Source organism: Nomascus leucogenys, chromosome 20 (genome assembly GCF_006542625.1).
Source record: "Nomascus leucogenys isolate Asia chromosome 20, Asia_NLE_v1, whole genome shotgun sequence".
Classification (NCBI taxonomy): Eukaryota; Metazoa; Chordata; class Mammalia; order Primates; family Hylobatidae; genus Nomascus; species Nomascus leucogenys.
In genome coordinates this window covers 61,704,123-61,720,866 of record NC_044400.1, presented here as the reverse complement: position 1 = coordinate 61,720,866, position 16,744 = coordinate 61,704,123, and positions in this window count along the sequence as shown.

Below are 16,744 nucleotides of genomic sequence, written 5' to 3'. Positions count from 1 at the left end.
TCTTTAGGCTCAATGTAGACATCTAAATAAATAGTCGTAGGGCAAATATCTGAAAGAGTAAGGGTTCTGGCATCAGACAGAACTTGATTTGAGTTTGAATTCCATCACTCTTGTGCAAGATATGCAGCATCCCAGAGATCTAATCATCTCCTCTGTAAAATAAAGCTGATTATATCTGACCTCAGTGGTTTATTGGAAAGAATACATCACATTACACTTGTAAAATTTTGAGCACAGTGTGTGGCACAATTAGTAAAATTAACTATCATAAAGAAAACAGTATTTTTGAAAAGAGTGCTAGGTAATATGTTAAATAAAGAAGGCTGAGAAAATAGTTGTGTAGGCCTGCAGAAAAAAAAAATCATTTTCTGTTAACCACTCCATAAGCCAATTTATCATTGAGAGAAGGATTTGGCTTGATAATGAAATTTGTAGAAAAAGCAAACTCTAGTTCTTGACAGAACTTTACAATCAGAATCTTTCAAATGATCAAACTATACCATAGACTGGGCAGCTTGAACAACATTTATTTCTCACAGGGCTGGAGACTGGGAAGCCCAAGATCAGGGTGCCAGGAGATTGGGTGTTTGGTGAGGGTTCTCTTCCTGGTTTCCTCATGTAAGAGAGAGAGAGAAAGCAAGCAAACTCTCTTCTATGTCTTCTTTTAAGGGCACTAATCCCATTATGAGGGCTCTTCCTTCATAATCTAATTTTTCCCAGAAGTCCCACCTTCAAATACCATCACATAAGGGATTATTAGTTTTGGCAGGGGGTTGGGGGGTGCAGGGTACAAACATTCAGTTCCTAGCTCTTGCTCCAGGTCAAACAATCACTAGTCAGAGCCAGCACTAAGCTACATTTCTCATATGACTCTACCACAATATATTAGACCTTGATTTATATTTGCTGAAAGACTGGTCTCATTTCTTTTTGAGATTTACACATTTATAAAATTATAAAGCTGATGTAGGACTGTTAATTCCAAGTAACGTGTCACCCAAACAATTGCACGTTGGTTTGACAAACAACATTTCAATCCATCAGAAAAGTTTAGGTTGATGCCTGCGCATATTCCAGAGACATGAAAGTGGAGGATAGTGCTTTTAAAGCAAACAAACCTGAGGCGTGTTGTTAAAGGACACTTGCTTTGGAATGGAACTCTGGAGTGTTTAATTATCAACATGTGCCTTTCCATCCCTGGCCTATTAAATCATCTGGCCTGCTAATAATAGCCTGTTTAGCCATCAGGAAAAGATGGATGAGTTTTAGTTCCCATTTTCAAATCCAAGGGATCTGCCCTGTTTCTGAATTATCTGCAGATGAAGATTAGTCACTGAGGCATCTGTAGGTTGTGCAGAGGACATTGGAGTCCTGGCCAGGATATTTATCCTCAGCAATGTGCTCCTCCCTCTCCTTCAGGCCTTCCACTGGTGAAAAGAGACTGAAAGAGCCAAACTTAAAACGTGAGGAAGGGAATCTTACCAATTAAATGCTCTTTTTAGCATTGCAAACTGAATGTAATCACTTCCTGTGTTTATACTGTCTGTGAATAGATCATGTATTTAGCTTTGCAAAGGAAGTTTTACATGTAATACCACTGCTTTCCCAAAGCCAGCTGTTTGGGTGTTTGTTTTAATCCATATCCAGTGTTCCCATTACCTGTTGATATGTAACAAACTATTTCAAATCTTAGTGGGCTAAAAAGGCAGTTTCTTTGGATCATGATTTTTGTGGAAGAGGAATTGGGGAAATGCTTAGCTCGGTGTTTCCTTTCTGATCCCTGAGATGTTAGCTGAGGTGGCATGGCTAGTACTAGTGGATGCATTTTTTTTTTTTTTTTTTTTTTTTTTTGAGACAGAGTCTTGCTCTGTCACCCAGGCTGGAGTGCAGTGGCGCAATCTCGGCTCACTACAAGCTCCGCCTCCGGGGTTCACGCCATTCTCCTGCCTCAGCTTCTCTGAGTAGCTGGGACTACAGGCGCCTGCCACCACGCCTGGCTAATTTTTTTGTATTTTTAGTAGAGACGGGGTTTCACCGTGGTCTCGATCTCCTGACCTCATGATCCGCCCGCCTCGGCCTCCCAAAGTGCTGGGATTACAAGCGTGAGCCACTGAGCCAGGCCAGTGGATGCATTTTTAAGATGGCTCCCTCACATGGCTAGCAAGTTGGTGTTAGCTGTTGGCTGAGAACTTGGCCTAGTCTTTTGTTAGGGTAACTTGGTTGTGATCCATAAAGGCCCATTGACAGGATGCTTGGGCTTCCTCATTGGCAGAGCAGTAGAGTTCCTAGAATGAGTATTCTTTCAGTTGAGTGTAATCTGCAAGACTCATTCTGACCTAGCCTCAGAAGTCCCAGAAGACCGCTTTCACTGCATTCATTGATCAGCCAAATTATTTAAAGCAACTCAACTCCAAGAAGATAGAAAATAGACTCACTCCTTCAGTGGTAGTTTAGCAAAGATATAGCAGACATCTTTAACCTATCACATCAAGAAAAACTGTAATTGCTAGATTTTTAACTACCCCCTCCACTTTACACATTATCTGGTGATTCTCAGAAGCATCAAAAATATGTATGTAATTTATTCATTGCATCTCTTTCCACTTATAATATTTAATAAACACTTTCTGATTGCTTTGAAACTGTGGTTCAATCAATCAATCAATCAATTCCATTTCTTTTTCTGATGATTACTTCTTTCCTTCCTAACCATTCCCATATTGAGTACAGTACTTCAAATGCCATTCTGGATCCTGAATAACTAATCTACTCAGTAACAAATAATGTAGTCTTCAACATAACATTCTCTCTGAGAGAGTGCAAGGCAGACAATGGAGACAACAATTCAAAAACACTTTCCAAGTTGAAGTACAATCTTAACAATGGCAGTGTTTTTGAGATATTTAGGTGGCTTTCACACTGTCTTTTTTTTATGCCCCAAGGTGTAAGGGTAACAAATAAAGCAGTTTTCCAGATCTTATCAGTAGACCCAAAAGTAGAAATTAACTAGTAGTAAAAATCACTTATATTAAACCCCTTTCTTTTGCATATATTTGCATATGAATACCTAATTGTTTTGAAGTAACAAGAGAACAACGGAGGAAAAAAAGGGGGCCTGAGGCTGCAACAGCCACCTGGGAGACTGTATTTTAAAAGTCTGTATTTTTACATACTTGATTTTATTTCATAAAGAGAAAGGTGTACTGAGTCATGCACACAAAGTACTACCAAAAGAATTAAAGTGGGAGAAAGTTTCAACCTAATGATGCTATTTTCTGATAGACACCTCTTTAATTCTTCCCACTTAAATCTTGAATAACAAAGCCTTGTAATGTGTATAGAAACCAAAATTCTACAGATAGTGCTAAAGCAATTTTTAAGATTCCCTTAACAAGCTCTTAAGTTGATAATGGCCCCTGTTTGAACTTGTATTTTTAAATAAGTAGTTGTGTAACATTTCTTTAGTATACAGAAAACCCTGTACACTATCAGTAGGATCAGGTGGCCTTCCTTTCCTCTACTTTGTTGTCCTGAACCATTCAGCTCTGGCCCCAAATTAGCATCATCCACTCAGGAAAACAAATGCCCCGTATTTAACTCCTCTTACTCTTGTTATAATTTAGCAAACATCTGTGTTTTCTTGAGCATGCTTTGTGGCATTTACTCCTACAATTGATTTTTTTTTTCCCCACTTAACATTGATCCCTCTTCTGATAATGGCACCTTGATTTTTCTTTATACAACCTCATCTCATAGTCTCAGTCTCAGTGGCTTCTGATGAGACTCACCGCCAGCTCTAAGAATTGAGCCAAAAAAGGGAGGCATAGTTCAGAAATAGAGAGAAATAAATCAGAGTAAGGTAAACATAAGAAAAAGGAGAAGAAAAAGACAAAGGGAAGAAGTGGAGCTGGGACACTGATGACATTGTTTGAGATCTTGGATCCAGTCATGCTTCAAACTGTATTTTTCAGTTATACAAGCTAATTAATATTTGCTCTAAAACACACACACACACAGACACATATGCATACACGCACACAGACATATTTATTTATATATTTATTTATTGGGATTTGCTTAAGCTGGTGTGATTTGAGTTCCTGTCATTTAAAATTAAAGTTTGAAATTAGGCTTTACCAATACAGCCATTTACCAATTCAAAATATATTAGCAAAGTATTTCTTCTAGTTATTTATAGAACTGTTCTTGAAATGCATTGTGAAATCTGAACTAGTACATAAAATTGACTTCACTGGCTTTAATATATGTGCAAACCAATAAAAGGCAGCCTGTTCAAATTACTTATATTTATTATGAGATTATTCAGTATTACTAACCAAAATAAAATTACTAAATGTGCGTAAATTAAACTTTTCTATTAATATACAACACACTCGTGTATTTTTACAGAGTCAGAATAAAAGGCCACAAAACCACAAACCTGTAGGTGGGTGCACATCCATTAGCATTCCTATAAATACGTGTATTTGGTGGCTTTGCTGGAGTAACAAACTACCTCAAAATCGCAGTGTTATATGAAACAAAGGTATGTTTCTTGTTCATATTGCATGTAGGCTTCAGGCTACCTGAGGATCTGCTCCCATTGTGCTCTGCTCTATCAGTCTTCTCAGCTAGACTTCCAGGCTAAATAAGCAACCTCTATTTGGAAAGCACCATTCTCAGAGCAGGAAGCAGAAGCAAGATTACCATGTCATCCTATTTAAAGCTTCTGCTCCAACATGGCTTATATCATATTCACTCAAATTGCACTAGACAAATTTAAGAACAGGACAGGAAATTTCATGCCATCTACACAGCTGTACTGCCAATTACAAGGCAAAAGCAAGGATCTATAAGTGCTTACAAATATGAGAGTCAGTGATTTTGAACACTAATATTACCTGACAAAAGAGACATGTCCTGTCTTTACCTAGCTGCTTTCTAATACACTGCTGTGGCTTAAGGGTAGTACCCAGGTTTTCATTGCAATTTTAGAGTCACTAAATGTAAGAATTTATCTTCAAGTTGTAGAATCAAAAAGGGAAAATTTCTCCTTTACCCTCTGAAGACTTAGTGAAAATGAATTTACAATAGTCAGATTAATAGGAGAAAAAGGCATACAAAATTGATCTAACAGGCAAGGGAGAAATATCACAGGAGAGTGAGTGCTCAATTTTTTTTAAAAAAAGAGAAAACCAAATTCTAGTTTTGTTTCAATGTACTTTTGATATTAAGGCTCAATATTAAAACCCTTTAATAAATTTATTTAGCTTGAGTTCATTTAACCATATAAGATTTTCTTTTACTCTCTTTTATTTTTCCAACTTTTTATATTCATTCGTTTTGCCTATAAGAATTTTTCTCCACTTGTTCATTTTGAAACAATATTTAAGCATACTCTACACTAGACAAAATTAATTTTTCTTAAAATCCATTATCTTCATGCATTCCTTGCGACCTTCCTCACCAAAAACACATCCCTGTACGCTCTATGTACAGAACTGTTTTTCTTATTTTTAGTAGTTTTAATTAACTACATTAATTAGAGCTTCAATTTTTAGCAATTGTAAACCAACATTCTGTAGACTTATGAACATCATTTTATAATTTATAAAAATGTATCTTTCTTAATGGAACTTTTTAAAAAAAAATTGGAACAGAACATATTTACTAACAGATCTAAATATATTTTGTTTCTTTGTAATAAGAAGCCAAAAGCAGATAAACTTAAACCTCTTGTTAATGTTTTAGTATTGTATATTACTTAGAAATAACCTAGAAATGTGACGAATATCTATCATTAACTTAGCAAAACTAGAAGGGTGTATTGCTAAAGTGACTTGGGAAATCTTTTAAGTAAATATAAGTATGATTATCCATGAAAAAATATATTTATCAACTTCTATCCCATTTACATCTATTTGATTTATTAATCCTTAAAAATTATGCTTGGAAAATTTTTTTTACTTTATTTTATTTCATTTATTTTGAATTTCAATAGTTTTGGGTAAAAGTGGTTTTTGGTTACATGGATGAATTGTATAATGGTGAAGCCTGAGATTTTCGTGTACCAATCACCCAATGTACTGTACATCATACCCAATATGTAGTTTTTTAATCCCTCAGCCCCTTCCTACCCACCTGACTTTTGAGTCTTCACTGTCCACTCTGCCACTCTGCATGCCTTTGCAGATCCACATCTTAGCTCTCACTTATAAGTGAGAACATGTAAGTTTTCCATTCCTAAGTTACTTCTCTTAGAATAATGGCCTCTAGCTCTATCCAAATTGCTGCAAAAGACAATATTTCATTCTTTCCTTATAGCTGAGTAATATTCTATGTGTCTATATACCACGTTTTCTTTATTTCTTTATTTTTTTTTTAGACAGAATCTCACTCTGTCACCAGGCTGGAGTGCACTGGCACGATCTCGGCTCACTGCAACCTCTCAGGTTCAAGCAATTCTCCTGCCTCAGGCTCCCAAGTAGCTGAAACTACAGGCGCAAGCCACCATGCCCAACTAATTTTTGTATTTTTAGTAGAGACGGGGTTTCACCATGTTGGCCAGGATGGTCTCAATCTCTTGACCTCGTGATCCTCCCGCCTCGGCCTCCCAAAGTGCTGGGATCACAGGCGTGAGCAACCACGCCTGGCCCACATTTTCTTTATCTACACTTTGGCTGATGGAAACTTAGGTAGTTCCATATCCTTCCAATTGTAAATTGTGATGTGATAAACATATGCATGCAGGTATTTTTTTTTTATAAGGACTTCTTTTATGGGATGGTAGATACCCAGTAGTTGGATTGCTGGATTGAATGGTAGATCTGCTTTTAGTTACTTGAGAAATATTCACAGTGTTTTCCATAGAGGTTGTACTAATTACATTCCCACCAACAGCATATAGGCATTCCCTTTTCACCATCCATGCCAACATATATTGATTTTTGACGTTTTGATGATGGCCACTCTGGATGGGGCAAGGTGGTACCTCATTGTGGTTTTAATTTGCATTTCCCTGATGGCTAGTGATGTTGAATATTTGTTCATATGTTTCTTGGCCATTGTATATCTTTTTGGAGAAGAAATTATTCATGTCATTTGCCCACTACTTGATGGGATTATTTTTTTCAAAATTTTTTTTCTGGCTTATTTGAGTTCCTTTTAGATTCTGGATATTAATCCTTTGTTGGATGCATAGTTTGCAAATACTTTTTCCCATTCTGTGGGTTTTCTGTTAACTCTGATGATTATTTCTACTGCTGTACAGGAGCCTTTTAGTTTAATTAAATCCCATTTATGTATTTTTTGTTTTTGTTGCATTTGCTTTTGGGATCTTAGTCATGAATTCCTTGCCTAGGCCAATGTCCAGAAGAGTTTTATCTAGGTTTTCTTCTAAATATTTTTGGCTTCAGATCTTAGATTTAAGTCTTTAAGCCATCTTGAGTTAATTTTTGTATATGGTGAGAGAGAATGATCCAGTTTCATTCTTCTATATGTGGCTATCCAGCTTTCCCATATGTTTGAAAAATTTTATCAGACGTTAGACACAGTTTAGTCATCTCGTTTTTTTCTATTAATTATTATATAATACATGTATGTCAGGCAGTTACCGTCCAAACAAAAACTACTGAGGCATTTTGCTGATAACTTAGAAGATAAATCTGTTTCTATTAAACCAACAATCTTTAACTCATCTAATTTCCTAAAGATTTATTTAAGTCAAATAAACTTTGAAAAGTATTTGGGCTTAATTATTCATACATGCTCATTTTATCTCTATGTCAATTTGGCACCATGTAGATAATATATAAACTCATGTATAGAAGTAAACATGCAGACACAATATGCAACACACATAGATGTGTGCATCCAAAAGCCAAATAAATTACGTTGCTCGATACAAAAAAAGAGCAAAATTTCAGACCCGAGATGAGCCCATCCGTGTCTCTTGAGACTCTATAAGGAAGGCAGAAATCCCCAGTAAAGAGGTCAGTGGCACATTTTTTTGTGTGCCTCTGTAGGTCTCAGGGTCACTAGAAGTCTCCTTTAGATCACTTCATGTGATACCCGAAGATCTGATGTTTTCTGTCAGTAATTTTTTTGCCATTAATCTTCAGATAAAAGAAGTAGGGGCTGACAAAGGTGGCAAAAGGAAGGAGAAGCAGAAGTAAATGGAAGAATGAGTCTTAAAGTAACCAGTTTCAGGAGATCTTAAGTTTCACAAAAAGGCCAGTGAAGGTCTAGTTAGTAGAGGTTCAAGAAAAAGAAGTCCAGTTGACTGAGAAGTAACTTAATGGCAGAAACAGGATTCAAAAGAGAAAACTCAGAGGCCTTTACATAATATTATAGCCTGGATTTTAGCTTTTAATTAAGCGACTTTTGACCATAGAACACTTAAAACATTTTATTATCAAGTTTTAGCCAAGCAAAGAGCAAACTTTCCCATTTACCAGTTTTTTCCCCTGAAATTTGCACCTAGAAGGAGTTTTGGATGTTGGTAAGAATGGGTGGGCTTTGGAAGTAGCAGGTCTTGCCCTGGAACCAAAAGACTGGAGTGGGCTGTAAATGGGGCAGCATCTTTCCCACTGCCTGGGAGGAACCTGCTGCTGACTTGCTCAGAGATTAGGCTCGGGGCAGAGGCAGGAGGCCTGTCTCTCTGGCCCAGTCTGTGGCTAGTCACAAGGGTCTCTCCTACCCACTCCTAAGAAAGACCACATAAAAATCTAATGAACAAAGATGAGAAAGACAGGGCAAAAAGAACTTCCAGAGTAAGATTTCTGTTTTTGTCTCAACTGGCTCCTTTCTTTCTGAGTATATAGTTCCATTTTTACCTCAGGAGAGAAGGCTAAACAAACAAAAAAGTTTCTATCATGCTCTGAATATAAACCAAAGGAGTATATGAACAATGACCTATAAACCAAAACAAATATTCACATACAAGACCAAAGCCCAGAAGTCCTTTGTGATTTTAGCCAGTCTCCAAAGCAGAACAAACTGAAGCACTTCCAAGATCCAGACCTCAAGACAGCTTAAAGGAAGAAAAGTTTTAGTAGGCACAGGTGGGGTACAACACACATTTCTATCCAGCCATATCCTCAGAGATTCCAACCTTTGAGTTAGTCATGTGCGTAGAGCTGCCTGACAACCAACATGCCCCTAATCAATGAAAAACTAAGAGATGAAGAGTTGATAAGACAAACAGGCAAAAGATTTTCATGGGAAGGAAAGGATTACTAGTCAAATGGGTACCCCAAAGAGTCAAGAGCCATACAAATATAAATTCAAAAAGATTTTTACAAATAACTCCAATTAACTCTCATAAATGTTTTTCTCCTGAGCCAAACAAGTTTATGTCTCTAAGGTACTTGTTCCCTGACCAGGAATTGACCCCAGGCAAAAGCATTGACAGTGCAAATCTTAATCACTAGAACACAGATTGAGACATCTTCTAGCAAATCTCACGGAAAATTCAAAACAAGCAATTGGAGCATTCAAAAACAATTAAAATTATTTTAAATCTGATTTTTGCTTTTCAATCTTGCCAATGAATTTTTTGAAGTAGATATTATATTTTCTGTTGTAACTTTTTATAGATACATATAAGACAGCTATTTAAAAGAAAAATTTCTTTTAAAAGAAAAATTTAAAGTATTTAAAATGTGTATTTTATATAAATTAAATATTTAAATATTTAAAATTTAAAATATTTAAAAGAAAAATTTCTTTTAAATGCAGCCAATGTATTCCAAAGATGACTCAAGCCAATAAGCCTTTCTCATAGAAAAGCCTGAACAAATTACTGATATTGGTAATTTGTGTATTTTCACTTTTTTTTCTCAGTCTTGCTAGATGTTTGTCAATTTTATTAATCTTTTCAAATAATTAGTTCTTGGTTTTACCAAATTTTCTGTTTTAATATTTTCAAGCTCATTAATTTCTACTTTTATGTTTATTATTCTTTTCCATTGTTTACTTGGGTTTATTTTGTCCTTTTTAAGGCTCTTTTAGTTTTGTTTTTGCTTTTGGCTTTTGTTTGCCTGGTTTTGCTCAGTATGTTTTTGATGAAGGAGCCAGGGTTTTTTTTTTTTCTTTTTTCCTAGGTTTTTGATAAGGAACCTTAATTATTGATTTGAAACTGCTTTTTTTACCTAATTTTTGAATTTGGTTCTATAAATTTTCTTCTTAGCACTGCTTTAGCTGTGTCTAACATATTTTAATAAGCTTTATTTTCTTTCAATTAAATATCCTTTTTAAAATTTTTCTTGAGACTACCTTTCGGCTCATGGATTATTTACAAATACACTATTTAGCTTCCAGATGTTTGGAAACTTTCTGCAATAATTCTTTTATTGATTTCTAATTTAATTCCATTGTGGTAAGAAAACACCTTCTGTATAATTTCAGTTAGTTTAGATTTACAAGATTTATTTCATGGCCCTGGATACAACCTACCATGGAATGTGGTTCATAAGCACTTGCAAATGAGTGTATTTTGCTGTTGCTTCTTTAAAAATATTGAGTAAATACTGTTGGTTGATGGTATTGTTGGGTTCTTCTATATCCTTGCTAATTTCTGCCTAGTTTGTCTATAAATTTTTGAGAAAGGGGTGTTGAGGTCTCTAAGTATAATAATAAATGTCTGTTTTTTGTTTCAGTTCTGTCAGCTTCTGCCTCACACATTTTGCTGCTCTGTTGTTTTGCTTGGTGTGTATACACTTAAGATTACTGTCTTTTTCTTAGGCTTTAACTTTTATCAGTGCATAGATCCTGCTGTCTTTCCAGTAATTTTCTATACGCTGAAGACTACTTTTTCTGTTATTAGTATAGCCACTTCTGATTTCCTTTGATAGTCTGAACGATATATCTGTTTTTTAAATAGTTGGATCATTTTTGCCAATTTTTGTCTTTTAATTGGTGTAATTACATCATTTACATTTAATGTAATTAATATGTTAAGGCTGCCATTTCATTTTTAGTTGCTGTTTGTTCTTTCAGCTTCTCGTTTCTGTTTTCTTTCTCCTGCCTTTCTGTGATTCACTCGAAGTTTGTTAGAATTCTATTGAGATTTAGCAGAAGTGCTTTTGTGTATATTAAAATATTATAGATAAATTATATATAAAACTTTATGTAGCTATTTCAGTGGTTATGCTAGGCATTACATTGTGTGTGTGTGTGTGTGTGTGTGTGTGTGTGTATGTGCATGTATCACAGTCTACAGGTGACATTATTATTCGAAAAATCATAATAATTATATCTCTCTTTAGTTCTCTTTGACCTCCCCTAGTTATAATATAGTTGTCTTAAATATTTCCTCTTCATATATTTATAACCACATTATACACTGTTATAATTTTTGCTTCAACTACCAAAAAAATTAGAAAGCTTGAGAGGAAGGAATTGCTATTATATTTTTCTATTTTTTCTTACCTTATTATCTCCTCTTCCCTGATCTTAAAGGGTTTCTTATTTTACAGTTTCTTAATGTTTAAAGAAACTTCCTCTAGCCATTAATTTAGAATAGGTCTGAGACTAGACACATTCATTTTATTTTTTTTCTCATTTTAGAATATCTTTACTTCCTCTTCATTCCTGAAGAATTCTTTTTGCTGGGTGTAGATTTCTGGGTTTACAATTAGTTTCTTCCAGCCTGTGATTCATCTAGCTTCCATCATTTTTTAATGATAAAACAGCTTTTACTTTAATTGTTACTTTTCTAAAGCTAATGTGTCATTTTCCTCTGGCCACTCTCAAGATATTTTGCCCTTAGTTTTCAAAAGTTTAATTACAATGTATCATTGCATGGATTTCTTTTTTTTTTTTCTGCTTTGTGTTCACTCATCTTCAATCTGTAGATTTAAGTCTTTTGAACAAATTTGGGAAGCTTTCAGTCATTATTTATTGGTATAGTTTTTCAGCCTTGTCTTTTTATCTTCTTCTGCAACTCCAATGGCATGGAAGTTAGATCATTTATGATAGTCACACAGTTTCTCAGGATTACCTCATTTTTTTTTAGTCTACCTTTTCTTTGTTGTTCATATTGGGTAGCTTCTATTATTCTATCTTCCAGCCAACTGATTATTTTATCTGCCCTATCCATATTGCTACTAAGCTCCTCCACTGTACTTTTCATTTTAAAAATTTTATCTTTCAGTTATAAACTTATTTTATAACTTTTATTTCTTTATTGAGACTTTCTCTTTTCGATTTATTTTAAGAGTATTCATAATTGCTCATTAAAGCAGTTTTATGATAGCTGCTTTATAATCTTTTTCAGAAAAGTTTAACATTTCTGTTATGTCAGTGTTGCCATCTTTTGATTGTCTTTTTTTCATTCAGTTTGAGATCGTACTGCTTTTTGGTATGACAAACCATTTTTAACAGACACCTGGAAATTTTTGTGTCACAAAATTTTCAGTCTTATTAAACCTTCTATTTTAGCTGCCTTTCTTTTATATAACTCTGATAAGGAAAGAGGAAGGCATCACCACAGAGGTAGAATTTCAACTTGATACTCAGCCTTCATTGGCACAAAAGTTAGGTAAGTTTCCTCATTACTCCTAGACAGAAGTAGGGGATTTGACTCCCATTTTGTCTCCACTGACAGCAATGGGGGTGCCCTTGTCACCACTGGGTGATGGTGAAAGATCACACTCTACATTAGGTCTCCTTGACACCACCCAACTAGAGAATGAGAACATTATTGCCAGGCACAAGTAGAAGTCCAGGCTCCCACATGACATGCACTAACATGGTGAATGAGGAGCTCGTTACTGGCTAGCACAGATTGCAATCCTGGCTTTCTACATGACCTTCAACACCAGCCCAGCAGGGGCATTGGGATTTTGGTAATAGCCTTGAGTGGGTCCCTACTCAGCCTTTGCTGGTAGGAAGGGGTGAGAGCTTTAACTAAAATAGAGCAGCTTTTTTTTTCCAAAAATTTTTTGTCTTGCTAAGCTGCCCCTTTCTAGTTCTTTGTCTAGGGCTTTAGTTGGAAATTTTGACATCTGTGCAAGTTTGTGTTTTTAGTTTACTGGCTTCACTAGCTCTAGGTCAGGATATACGAGGCAAAAGGAAAACCCAGGTAACTGATCACCATGTTATTCTTTAGGTCCTAAGATTCTTGGCCAATCAGCCATCTTCTCTTGTATCTTTCAAAGATATCTTATGTTTCTTTTACATATAATGTGCACTATTCTTAGTTGTATTTAGCATAATGATGAGGGAAGTATGTCTACTTCATCTTTTGGAAGCAGAAGTCAAATTAGTAAACTTTAAAAAAATGATTGCACTTATAATTCTTTATTTTTTTAGGTTGGTTTCTTTTTTTACTGAAAACTCAATAGTCCAGTTCATGTGAAAGATTTCCCAGGAAATAACAGAATTACAAAAGGAATTGCTACTGTGATTATACAAATGAATGCATTCAAAATGTGCTTAAAATATTAGCATCTATTCAATCTCCAACTCCTAAAGACCCAGGAGATGAATAATGTACATATGCTTTCAGTTAATACACAGGGGCAGTGCTTGAGCCAGACACGTGTAGCACAATCTTGGGATAGAAGTTAAGACCAAGTAAAACATGGTAGTCACAGGTAGGCAGACAGACTTGGGAGGAGAACAGGCTTGCCAATAGTCTTTTAATTTCATTTCATCTCAATTCATCTTTACAGTAGCCCTAGGAGTCAGGTACTATTATTGATTGCAATCTTATAGAAGGGGAAAGAGAAGCTTAAGAATTAAACAATTTTTCCAAATTTTCAGAACTTATAAATAAAGGAGACATTGTTCAAAACTTGTGTGTCTGACTCTAATTATTGTCTAGACTCAACTATTAGAGGTTAGAGATGCTCAGATACAGTGACTCTAATATTAGTATTTCAGACTGGGGGATATAGCAATAATATTCCAGGGTTATAATGATCTCTAATATCAGTTTAAATGATTCTGCTAAGGGAGGGATTCAAAAAGTAGCTGTGGGTTTTCAACAGATTTACTGAGCTTCAATAAGTGAGATTCTAGCACAAATACAGTGCAGTTGTTTGTTGAGAAGCATGACAGCAGCATCAGAAAAATAGGCAAGGAGAGGAAAGCCTTAGTTGATGGACTAGGGTCAGAGTAAAAAATTCTGGACCTGTTTGAAAGAATGTAATGGAGGTGTAAGAAGTGGTCATGGAACTCACAGGGAGAGGGGAAGCCTGCCCAAGTGACTGTAACATTGACTAATAATCAATAATCATGTTGATAATGATGACTACCAGTTAATGAGTGCCTGCCATATGCCAAGGACTAAGCTAAATACTTATATGTTTCAGTAATTGCAACATACTACAAAAGCTTAGGCTTGAATTAAGTGCACTGGGTTTCCTTTATCATAATGGAATACCCTAAAAGGATATACTTGAGATTACATCATTCAGCATCAAAGGCCTTAGAGCCCTTATGAGGAAAAACAACATTATAAGAAATTCATGAATAAGAGAATGGGCATTTTTTAAAGTTTTCTTTTGTTTTTATTTTTTAATTTTATTATTATTATTATTATTATTATTATTATTTCTTTTTTTGAGATGGAGTCTCACTCTGTCGCCCAGGCTGGAGTGCAGTGGCGTGATCTCAGCTCACTGCAAGCTCTGCCTCCCGGGTTCATGCTATTCTCCTGCCTCAGCCTCCCAAGTAGCTGGGACTACAGGTGCCCGCCAAGATGCCTGGGTAATTTTTTTGTATTTTTAGTAGAGACGGGGTTTCACTGTGTTAGCCGGAATGGTCTCAATCTCCTAACCTTGTGATCCTCCCGCCTTGATCTCCCAAAGTGCTGGGATTACAGGCATTTAAACCACTGCCCCCGACCTTTATTTTTATTTTTGGGGGGTACACAGTTGGTGTATATATTTATGGAGTACATAAAATATTTTGATATGGGCATGTAATGCACAATAGTCACATCGTAGAAAATGTGATATCCATCTCCTTAAGCATTTATCCTTTGTGTTACAAACAATCCAATTATAAACTTTTAGTAATATTGAAATGTACAATTAAATTATTATTGACCATAATCACCCTGATGTGCTATCAAATAGTAGGTCTTATTCTTTTTTTTAAATTTCAAAATATTTATTAAACAGAAATATAAACATAAGCCCCGAAGAAAGCAATATGACAAACTTTATATGTAAAATGTAATTTTACCCTAAAATATATTTACTTTGTGTTCATGGTTTATAAAATGACTGATCTTTCCCTTCTATCCCTTTGTACTTGTGTGTATCTAGCAGAGAAGTTCTTAGTCTGGCTATGGGCACACAGAAACTTCCTATTGATGATTATGTTCAAATGTTTATTTACTTTCCCCAGAATAAATTGGGAGACTGGCACTGTCTGGATCAATCACAGGAAAGATATTCAGGAAGCTCTGATCATCTTGAGTTTCACGTTTATGAGCAAAAAATGGACGCAGTGGCTCTCTAACAAATTTTGTTGAATGTGTAGATATGGCACCCATCACTAACATCATAAAAAGAAATGAACCTCATACCTATATCCAGGAAAATCCCCACTCTGTGCAAGTGGGGACTCACCCAGAGAATAGTCAAAGGCATAGTGCTGGCAGCAAAGACCTTTCCTTTGCTGGAACCCACAGTCCAGAAGCTGTGTTCTGAAGAAAGTACAGTTCTTTATTACTTATTCATTCTTTCTAACTATTTTTTGTATTCATTAACCATGACCAGCTCACTCCCATCCCCATCTACCCCTGCTACACTTCCCAGCCTCTGGTAACCATCCTTCTATTCTCTATGTCCGTGGGTTCAATTGTTTTGATTTTTAGGTCCCACAAATAAATGAGAGCATGTAGTTTGTCTTTTTGTGCTTAGCTTATTTCACCTAACATAATGACCTCCAGTTCCATTCATGTGGTTGCAAATGACAGGATCTCAATTTTTATGACTGAATAATACTCTGTTGTATATATGTATCACATTTTCTTTATCCACTTAGATGTTGATGGACACTTAGGTTGCTTCCAAATCTTGACTATTGTGAAGAGTGCTGAAACAAACATAAGAGTGCAGATATCTCTTTGATATGCTGATTTCCCTTATTTTGGGTATATAGCCAGCAGTGGGATTACTGGATTGTATGGTAGCTGTATTTTTAGTTTTTTTTTTTTTTTTGGTACTAATTTACATTCCCACCAACAGTGTACAAGCATTTCCTGTTCTGCACATCCTCTCCAGCATTTATTATCGTCTGTCTTTTGGATAAAAGCCATTTTAGGTCAGGCGCGGTAGCTCACGCCTGTAATCCCAGCACTTTGGGAGGCTGAGGCAGGCCGATCATGAGGTCAGGAGATCAAGACCCTCCTGGCCAACATGGTGAAACCCTGTCTCTACTAAACATACAAAAATTAGCCAGGCATGGTAGTGCGTGCCTGTAGTCCCAGCTACGCGGGATGCTGAGGCAAGAGAATCGCTTGAACTTGGGAGGCGGAGATTGCAGTGAGCTGAGATCCCACCACTGCACTCTAGCCTGGCAACAGAATGAGACTCCATCTCAGGAAAAAAAAAAAAAAAAAAAGCCATTTTAGGTGGGGTAAAATGATACCCAATTTTAGTTTTGATTTGCATTTCTCTGATAATCAATGATGTTGAGCACCTTTTCATATGTCTGTTTGCCATTTGTATGTCTTCTTTTGAGAAATGTCTATTCAAATCTTTTGCCCATTTTTTAATCAGATTAT